A 9,533-nucleotide genomic window follows, 5' to 3' on the forward strand; every position below is an offset into this window, starting at 1 on the left:
GCCGTGTCCCACTCTTTGTGACCCCATGGACGGCAGCACGCCAGGCTTCCCTCTCCTTCACTATCTCCCAGAGTTTGCCCAAATTCAGGTCCATTAAGTTTGTGCTATTTAACCATCTCATCCTATACAGCCCTCTTCTCCTTTTGCCTTCAATCTCTCCCAGCATCAGGGTCTTTTACAGTGAGTCAGTTCTTCGCATCAGGTGGCCAAAGTATTGGAGTTTCAGCTTCAACACCAGTCCTTCCAATGAATATTCAGGACTGGTCTCCTTTAGGATGGACTGGTTCAGTCTCCTTGCAGTCCAAGGGACGCTTGAGAGTCTTCTCCAGCACCACAGCTTGAAAGTATCAATTTTTCAGCTCTCAGCCTTCTTTATGGTCCAAAAGATCTCACATCCATACATGACTACTGGAAAAACCATAGCTTTGAGTAGACGGAAGTTTGTTGGCAAAATGATGTCTCTCCTATTTAATATGCTGTCTAGGTTTGTCATAGCTTTCCTTCCAAGGAGCAAGCATCTTTCAGTTTCATGGCTGCGGTCACTGTCCATTATGATCTTGGAGCCCAGGAAAAGAAAATCTGTCATTGTTTCCACTTTTCCCCTTCTATTAATATTTGCCATGAAGTGACAGAACCTGATGCCATGAACTTAGTTTTTTAAATGTTAAGTTTTAAGCCAGCTTTTTCACTCTCCTCTTTCACCCTCATCAAGAGGTTCTTTAGTTCATCTTCCCTTTCTGCCATTACAGTGGTATCATCTACATATGTGAGTTCATTGATATTTCTCCTGGTAATCTTGATTCCAGCTTGTGATTTATCCAGCATGGCATTTCACATGATGTACACTGCATAGAAGTTAAATAAGCAGGGTGACAATATACAGCCTTGTCTAACTCCTTTCCCAATTTTGATTTGGTCATCTGGTACCTCTTCAGTTCTAACTGCTGCTTCTTGATCCGCATACAGGTTTCTCAGGAGGCAAGTAAGGTGATCTGGTATTCCCATCTCTTTAAGAATTTTCCAGTTTGTTGTGATCCACACAGTCAAAGGCTTTCACATAGTCAATGAAGCAGATGTTTTCTAAATTCCCTTGCTTTCTCTATGATCCAATGAATGTTGGCAATTTGATCTCTGGTTCCTCTGTTTTCTAAACTCAGCTTGTACATCTGGAAGTTTTCAGTTCATGTACTGCTAAAGCCTAGCTTGAAGGATTTTGAGCATAACCTTGCTAACATGTGAAATGAGCACAATTGTATAGTAGTATGAGGATTCTTTGCCATTGCCTTTCTAGAAATTCCCTGATAGCTCAGTTGGTAAAGAATCTGCCTGCAAAGCAGGAGACCCTGGTTCAATTTCAACCCAGGGACTGAGCCCATGTCTCATGTCATTGACGGGTTCTTTGCCCCTAGTGCCACCTGGAAAGCTCCTCTTGATAACATATGGACTTTAGATAAAAAGTGCCTGAGCATTCACCCTCCTACCTCCTTGTTACTTAAATGTGACCTTAATTAGTTTCCAATCTGTTCACTTTCCCTCCAACTTGACACATCTTTCTTAACACTGAGAGACAAAAAGCCAGTAAAACTTGAAAATTTGACTCTTGATCAGGGATGCTTTCAGAGAAAGATCTTGATCAAAAAGGGAAAATACAAAAACTTGATAAACAGAAACCTCAGTTAAATAGATTAAGGAGACCAGAAGAGGGAGCTCCCAGGTCCTGCAACGATAGCAGAGCTCAACAGGAACAAGAATGACTTTCCTTTTTTCCTGACAAGACTCAGTCAATGAGAAGCCATGGACTTTGTTTACAACAGCCCTCCCAGCTTCCTTCTCCCCCTATAAAAGCATTCTCCTTCTCTTGTCATATAGAGATCTGCATGGCTTGTCATGGCTGCAGTGCCAAAATCACAACTCTCTGCCAATCCTGAATAAACCCGTCTTTGCTGGAAAAATATCTAGCAGCCTATTCATTTCAGGTCAACACTGTTTTTAAAAACTTTTAAAATATAATTTACATACAGGAAAGTACAGAAATCACAAGTGCACAGCTTGGTGAATTTTCACAAACTGAGTACATCCACATAGTCAGTACCCACAACATAAAAGCCAGCATATCCAGCACCCCCAGACACTCTCCTCATGTTACTTTCTAGTCATTCTCCCCAACTCATGCAATCGTTATCCTATTTTCTAGTTTTGCCTGGTTTTGATCTTTACATGAATGGGATCATACACTATTTCCCTTTTCACATCTGGTTACCTTCACTCTTTACTACGTTTGTGAGATTCATCCATGTTGTTACATGTTATGATATTCTATTATATACAAAAAATGGAATTTATTTATCCATTGTACTATGGATGGGCATTTGGGTAGCTTCTAGTTGGGGCTATTATAAACCATGCTGCTGCGAACATTCCAGTAAATGTCCCTTGGTAAATACCTGCACTCGTGTCTACTGGATGTGTGCCTGAAGTGGAATATGGTGCGTGCACAGCGTTCTACTGGAAGATGCTGTCCAGATGCTGTGTAAGTGCTTCACACGTACCAACTAGTTCAATGCTCACAGGAGTCCCCAAGATGCAGATACTAGCATTAGCCCCAATTTATACAGATGAGGACATAAAGACATAGATTAAACAGCACAACCAGTAAATGAATGAATTTTATTTATAATAAATAGGGTTTAAATTCAAGAGTTTTAGGTCCAGAGCCTGTGCTCATAACCTTCAATCTATACTGTTAAGCTGAGATTTCTTCTAGAACTATACCATTCTTTTATTTTGCTAACAATTTTCCTTTACCATGCCCTGATACAATGATTAAAGCACACACATACACGTGCATATAAGATAACCCTAGGAATGATTGATAACTTCTTTGATATCATTGATATAAAACCAGCTATAAGCTGGTGACTTATTTATATACAAGCATTTTTACTTCTACATGTTACTACTTATATATTACTACTTATTACTTATATACCAGCTGGTCACTTTCATATATACAAGCTGTGTGTATATATGAAAAGTTCAGATAAACCAATGATTTTTTTTTTCTGATGGAATTAAAAATATAAGATAGGCAAGACATCCTCAGTTACACACACAGTTATCAAACATTCTATATTAACTGGAAAACTTAAGAGTCATACTTATCCCAGCTTCCTACAGCAAGTGGTAGTTTTACACACTAAATCACCCAATATATTATATGATTTGTTCTAAGTGTTTTGAGGGGATGCATGGGGAAAGTATGCATGGGATGAACACATTCCCCATCCAAAAAGTCTCTCACATTCTTGTAAAGGACCCTAGAACTATGACAGACAAGAAGCACCAAAGCTTGGTTATAAGGCCACAGACTCACAGGGGAGACCGGGCCACTTCCCGCTCATCAACAAGAGGAGACTAAAATGGTGACATTTGACGAAGTCAAGAAAGACTGGTTTCTCCAAAAAGGGCAGTTGGGTCAGGAAGGGGTAATAGAATGAACAAATGGACAGATACAGGAGGGTACCAAATTCTTCTGGAAAACAGCCAAAAGTGGAGTATGTTGGGAACCAGAGCATGTCTTGGGCAGAAAACCTCCCCACTAATATTTACTGAGCACCAAGTGTGTGTTCTCTCATCTGACCCTCACAGCAGCCCAGGAAGGAAGGCACCCTGACCCTCTTTTACAAGTGAAGGGACAGGGACAGAAAAAAATGAAGTTAACTTGTCTAAGGCCACAGCACTTCCAAGTGCCACAGACCAGCCTTCAGGTCCAAAGCCCCCAGTCTGCTGCCTTCTGCCAGGGATAATGGATCTGAGGGGGAACTAGGAGACTTCCAGGCTGAGGACCTTGGACTTCACATGGAGAGCAACATAAGACCATCAGAGAGCTAGTCAAAGGGGCTTCCCTGGTGGTCCAGCAGTTAAGGATCCACCTGCCAATTCAGGGAACTGTGGTTCAATCTCTGGTCCCGGAAGATCCCTCATGCTGCATGGCAGCTGGGCGGGCGCTACCTGTTGTGTCCTAGAGCCCACGAAGCAGTCACTGCTCTCAGCGACCGGAGAAAGCCCTCTTGCAGCAGTGGAGACCCAGCACAGCTATAAATAAATACAAAAAAAAAAAACAGATTTAAAAAAGAGTTAGTAAGAAACAGGATATAAGCAGAGCAGTGCTCTAAGAACAGAATACAGCAAACTATAGGTCACTCCTTATTATGAATCAATTGAAGTAGGTTTTGACTAGCACTTTTTTTCCAAATAAAACGATAGAATAGAATGGAATGGAATCAAATAGAATAGGAAATATCAGAATACATCTCACGTCAATTAAAATATAATTTCATAAAACTTTTGTCTCATTTTAGATTGATAACATAAAGAGGTAGATTAGATGGATGGATAGAGAGATTGATAGCAGAGAGATGTGTATACTGAGTTGTCTACACATGAACATATTCATGTTGACGCTTTACCTTAGCCAGAAATAAGACAAGGGGCTCATCCCCCAGGAAGAAGAGCCAACACGGGCCCAGAGATATCAGAACCTTTGTAAACTAAGTAATGACTTCTTCCTCCCTAAAAAAAGATATCCATGTCAAATCCCTAGAGTCTCATTCTCTTTAGGACTCACCCAAATTGTCCAGGAATATCTGAAAAGGGAGCTTTACCAATGTGATTAACTTAAGAATCTTGAAAGGAAGAGCTTACCCTGGGTAATTTGGGTGAGTCTTAAAGGCAATTAGATGGATCCTCATAAAATAAGACACACAGAAGGCAATGTGAAGACAGAGGCAGTGACTAGAGTGATGAGCCTACATGTCAAGGAATGCTAATAGCTACCAGAAGATGGAAGAGGCAAGGAACTAATTGTCCCTTGAAACCATCAGAGAGAGTGTGGTCCTGCCACATCTTGATTTCAGACTTATGGCCTTCAGTATTGAGAGAATAAATTTCTGTTGTTTTAAGGCGCCAAGTTTGTGGTGATGTATCTTTGGAAGCCCTAGGAAACAACTACAGCCCTGGACAAGGGTTTGGGCTTTGGACAAAACTTCAGCCTCAGAATAGAAATGGGAGTTCAATCTAAAAGTAGAATAGAAAGTGAAGTGAAGTGAAGTTGCTCAGTCATGTCCGACTCTTTGTGATCCCATGGACTGTAGCCCACCAGGCTTCTCCGCCCATGGGATTCTCCAGGCAAGAATACTGGAGTAGGTTGCCATTTCCTTCTCCAGGGGATCTTCCCAACCCAGGGATCGAACCCAGGTCTCCCACATTGCAGGCAGATGCTTTAACCTCTGAACTACCAGAGAAGCCCAAAAAGTAGAATAGAGGGATTGCCAAGTCAGGGGACACGGGTTCGATCCTTGGTCAGGGAAGATCCCACATGCCGCAGGGCAATTAAGCCCATAGGTCACAACTACTGAAGTCCGTGCTCTAGAGGTCGTGCCCTGCAACAAGAGAAGCTACCACAATGAGAAGGCCGTGCACCACAACAAAGAGTAGCCCCTGCTCACCACAACTAGAGGAAGTCCACACTCAGCAATGAAGACTTAGCACAGCCCAAAATAAATACAGAAAAATTTTAAATAAATTTTAAGGAAGTAAAAGAAATCCATCACACACTGGTTCATAGGGCAGCCATGCATGCCAAGTCATTTTAGTCATAACCTGCTCTTTGTAACCCTGTGGACTGTAAGCCCGACAGGCTCCTCTGTCCATAGGATTCTCCAGGAAAGAACACTGAAGTGGGTTTCCCTGCCCTCCTCCAAGGGATGTTCCCAACCCAGGGATCAAACTGGTGTCTCTTACATCTCCTGCATTGACAGGGGGGTTCTTTACCACCAGCGCCAGCTGGGAAGCCCCATTAGACATAGGCCATCCCAGACCAATTCCAAATCTAGCCATGATCAAGAAGAGTGAGTAGGTCCTGGAGTGACTCAGGGACTTGGTGTGTGTGTGTGTGTGGCGGGAAGGGGGATGGGGGCGGCAGGGGATGGGGGCGGGGCAGGGCAGGGACAGGGGGTCGTTCATCATGCAGGTAGGGCTTTTCAGTACCAAGCAGGGAAAGCAGGAACTGACAGAGCAATCAGAGATGTTCTGCCAGTCATAAATATCTGGGAGAACCTGGCTGCATGCAGTCTGAGATGATGTCCATTTTCAGGAAAAAAAAAAAAAAAAAAGACCAGAAAATATGCTGCTCCTTCTATGGAAGGCATCTGTCCCTTCATTCAAGGGCAGGCGCATGCCAGTGCAGGGGTGTGGAGGTAAGCGCGAGGTCTGCTTTGACACTCCTCAGTAGCCCTCACAGCCCCTCCTGGAACTGAGACCTCCTTGCAGGCTCAAAAGATACATTCTCCTTCAGCCGAGAGCTTCTGAGGCTTGAACGGACCATTCCGCACCTGCGTTAGCAGGAATTGGGGAAAGGAAGACCTAACCATCTCTACAAGCTTCTAACTCGCAAGTCGTCAGAGAACCAGCCTTACTGTTAACAAACAATGGGGATTTCCTAGTCCCTAAATGTCACATAAAAGGATTTCAATTTAGATGCTCTCAAAAGGCACTCTTCTTCCCCACCTTCCTAGGCAATATAGGACAAACAACTATGCATCAGTTCCAGTCCCTGTCCCTCAAGAGTTTGTGTCCTCACACATAATATGAGGACTAGCCATAATCTGGAGAAGGCAATGGTACCCCACTCCAATACTCTGGCCTGGAAAATCCATGGACGGAGGAGCCTGGTAGGCTGCAGTCCATGGGGTTGCGAAGAGTCAGACACGACTGAGCGACTTCACTTTCACTTTTCACTTTCCTGCATTGGAAAAGGAAATGGCAACCCACTCCAGTATTCTTGCCTGGAGAATCCCAGGGATGGCAGAGCCTGGTGGGCTGCAGTCTATGGGGTCACACAGGGTCAGACACGACTGAAGTGACTTAGCAGCAGCAGCAGCCATAATCATTAAAACTATAGAGCAGTGGTATCTGTCACTAATTCGTGTCCGACTCTTGTGACCCTATAGACTGTAGCCTGCCAGGCTCCTCTGTCCATGGGATTATCCAGGCAAGAATACTAGCGTGGGTTGCCATTTCCTTCTCCAGGGGATCTTCCTGGGTCTCCTGCAGTAGGTACCTTCAAATGACACAGACAATCAGAGACAAAGAACTAGGGGGGATAAGACAGGTTTTATTGATACATCAATCCAGGCATGAAAGGATTCCAAAATGTGAAAACCTAATATTAAATGCATATCTTTAATCTTATAACCACTAGAAAGTCTTATCCAGAATAACCAGCCTGATAATGAAATAAGACAATCTAACAGTTGCAGTGAAAATCTCTTAATAAGTAATTTCTAAATTGTTTCACTTCTCTGGCCTTCATCTGTAAAATGAGTTTTATACACAATCACTAAAGTCCTTTCCAGTCCCCTCTTATTCCTTGGGCAATTCATTGTAAGGGAGATACTTTTGTTGGCTTTATCCTTAGGGACTTCTGTGAGGTCTTCAAGTAGGGGGAGCTTTAGGATTTTCAAAAAGCTGTTAAGAATCTTTAAGCTATAAAGATTGGTGACATGTGGAAGTATGGCTGAGGAACTAGAGCAGACTGGTCAGCCTAAAATACTGGGTTCCTCCCTAAGAGGCACTGTGGCCAAGTGGAGACCAGGAAGGCCAGTAGGCACTAAACCTAAGCCCTGGCCTGCGAGGCATTTCTAATGGCTTCCATCCATCTGGTTCTTACTTTGCCTGGTGGCTCAGACGGTAAAGCATCCGCCTACAATGCAGAAGATCTGGGTTCAATCCCTGGGTCAGGAAGATCTCCTGGAAAAGGAAATGGCAGCCCACTCCGGTATTCTTGCCTGGAAAATCCCATGGATGGAGGAGCATAGTAGGCTACAGTCAGACCCGATTGAGCTACTTCACTTTCTTTCTTTGCCTTCATTATAACGCCTAGCTCAAACTTTTACTCCCCCACATAGCTCCCCAACTGATCCTTTCTTTTTTTTGAATCAGGTTTAACCTTCTGAAGGCTAAAAATCATAAAGCAAAAATTTATTTGAAACAAGGAGGAGGGAAGAGGGAGCTGGACTCACAGAATGATAGAAGTGAAAAAAAATATATATATATATATTTTTTTTTTTTTTTTTTTTTTTTACGTCAAAGCCTCAAACAAAGGCTGGACTACTGACTCCTCAGGGGGTTGATGGGTTTGAGCCACAGGAATTAGCCTCTTTGGGTTGATCTGTTTGTTGGTTGCTATGTGGATTGGTGATAAAATATCCATTTGGGTGGGATCAAAAATTGTATTACCCTCTTAGAGCACATCTGTGAATACTGGCCTTTTGAACAAATGACTGTAGTTCACCAGGTCTCTGTGCTGTCAGAGGCTGCTTCCCAAATACCAACTTTGAGCCTAGCCCTACCATATGGACTCATGGGGGTCCATGAAAAATAGTGTTCGAGGGGCCGGAAAGCATGAGAAGTTCTGACAAAAAGTGACAGGGTTTGTCCAGGCTGCTGAAGAGAAATGTACTGAAACTAGAAAGACGAAGGAAATGCACACCTTTGGAACGTGTCTGTGGATCAAAATACATCCTAACAGATTCTTGAGAGAGCGCCGGGAGCCGTGTTAACCTTGGCATTGCTATCATTAAAAGGCTATGCTCATTTCTGGCACCTAACATGGGACACTTTGACAGCAACAGGGTTGATGGAAGAGGAAAGAATCTGTTTTGCAGTTAAAAAAAAAAAAAAGTTCTCAGATTTCTCAGGCCATTTGAAATCACGCCAGAGAAATACTCGATTTCAACATTCTTCAGCTCTCTGCGATGATGCCGCAAGTGGTGTCCCCCACGTGTGATGATGTATTTCAGAGCCAGAGTTTTCTCAAGATGTTCCAAGTCTGCAGGCTCCTGATCCTTTTTCAAATTACAAAGATGATAGGATCCCAGTGAGAGTTGTGATTAGTCTAAACTCTCCACAGCTGTGAGAGACGAGTGTACAAATTCCAATAAAGATTCTGCGTGTTCTGGACTGAATTTACCTATGGGGCACTGAGGCCTAACTCGGGGACCACTTAAAAGAATCAGAGCTGCCCCAGTGCTATTCCATCTCCAGCATTAGCAGCTGGAAGGCTGGCAACTGTTCTTCGAAGATGCCTCCCCTCACACCCACGACGCTGTCACTGCCCAGCAGTGAGTATCTATTTTTGGTGTAGGGGGAGAAAAGCATTAATACATCGACCCAATGGACTGTAGCCTGCCAAGTTCCTCGGTCCATGGGATTTTCCAGGCAAGAATACCGGAGTGGGTTGCTATTTCCTTCTCCAGGGCATCTTCCCAACCCAGGGATTGAACCTGGGTCTCCTGCATTGCAGGCAGACTCTTTGCCATCTGAGCCACCAGGGAATCCCTATTAATATATGGGAATCCAAAGAGGCCTTGCAATTCATGATGTGAACAGCTAGGATGACTATAAAACACCTTGTAACTTAAGAGGTTGGCCTGGACTGTGTGTGAGAACAGAACCAGTTGTATTACCATCTC

The sequence above is a fragment of the Ovis canadensis genome, chromosome 9, assembly GCF_042477335.2.
Source record: "Ovis canadensis isolate MfBH-ARS-UI-01 breed Bighorn chromosome 9, ARS-UI_OviCan_v2, whole genome shotgun sequence".
NCBI classification, from domain to species: domain Eukaryota; kingdom Metazoa; phylum Chordata; class Mammalia; order Artiodactyla; family Bovidae; genus Ovis; species Ovis canadensis.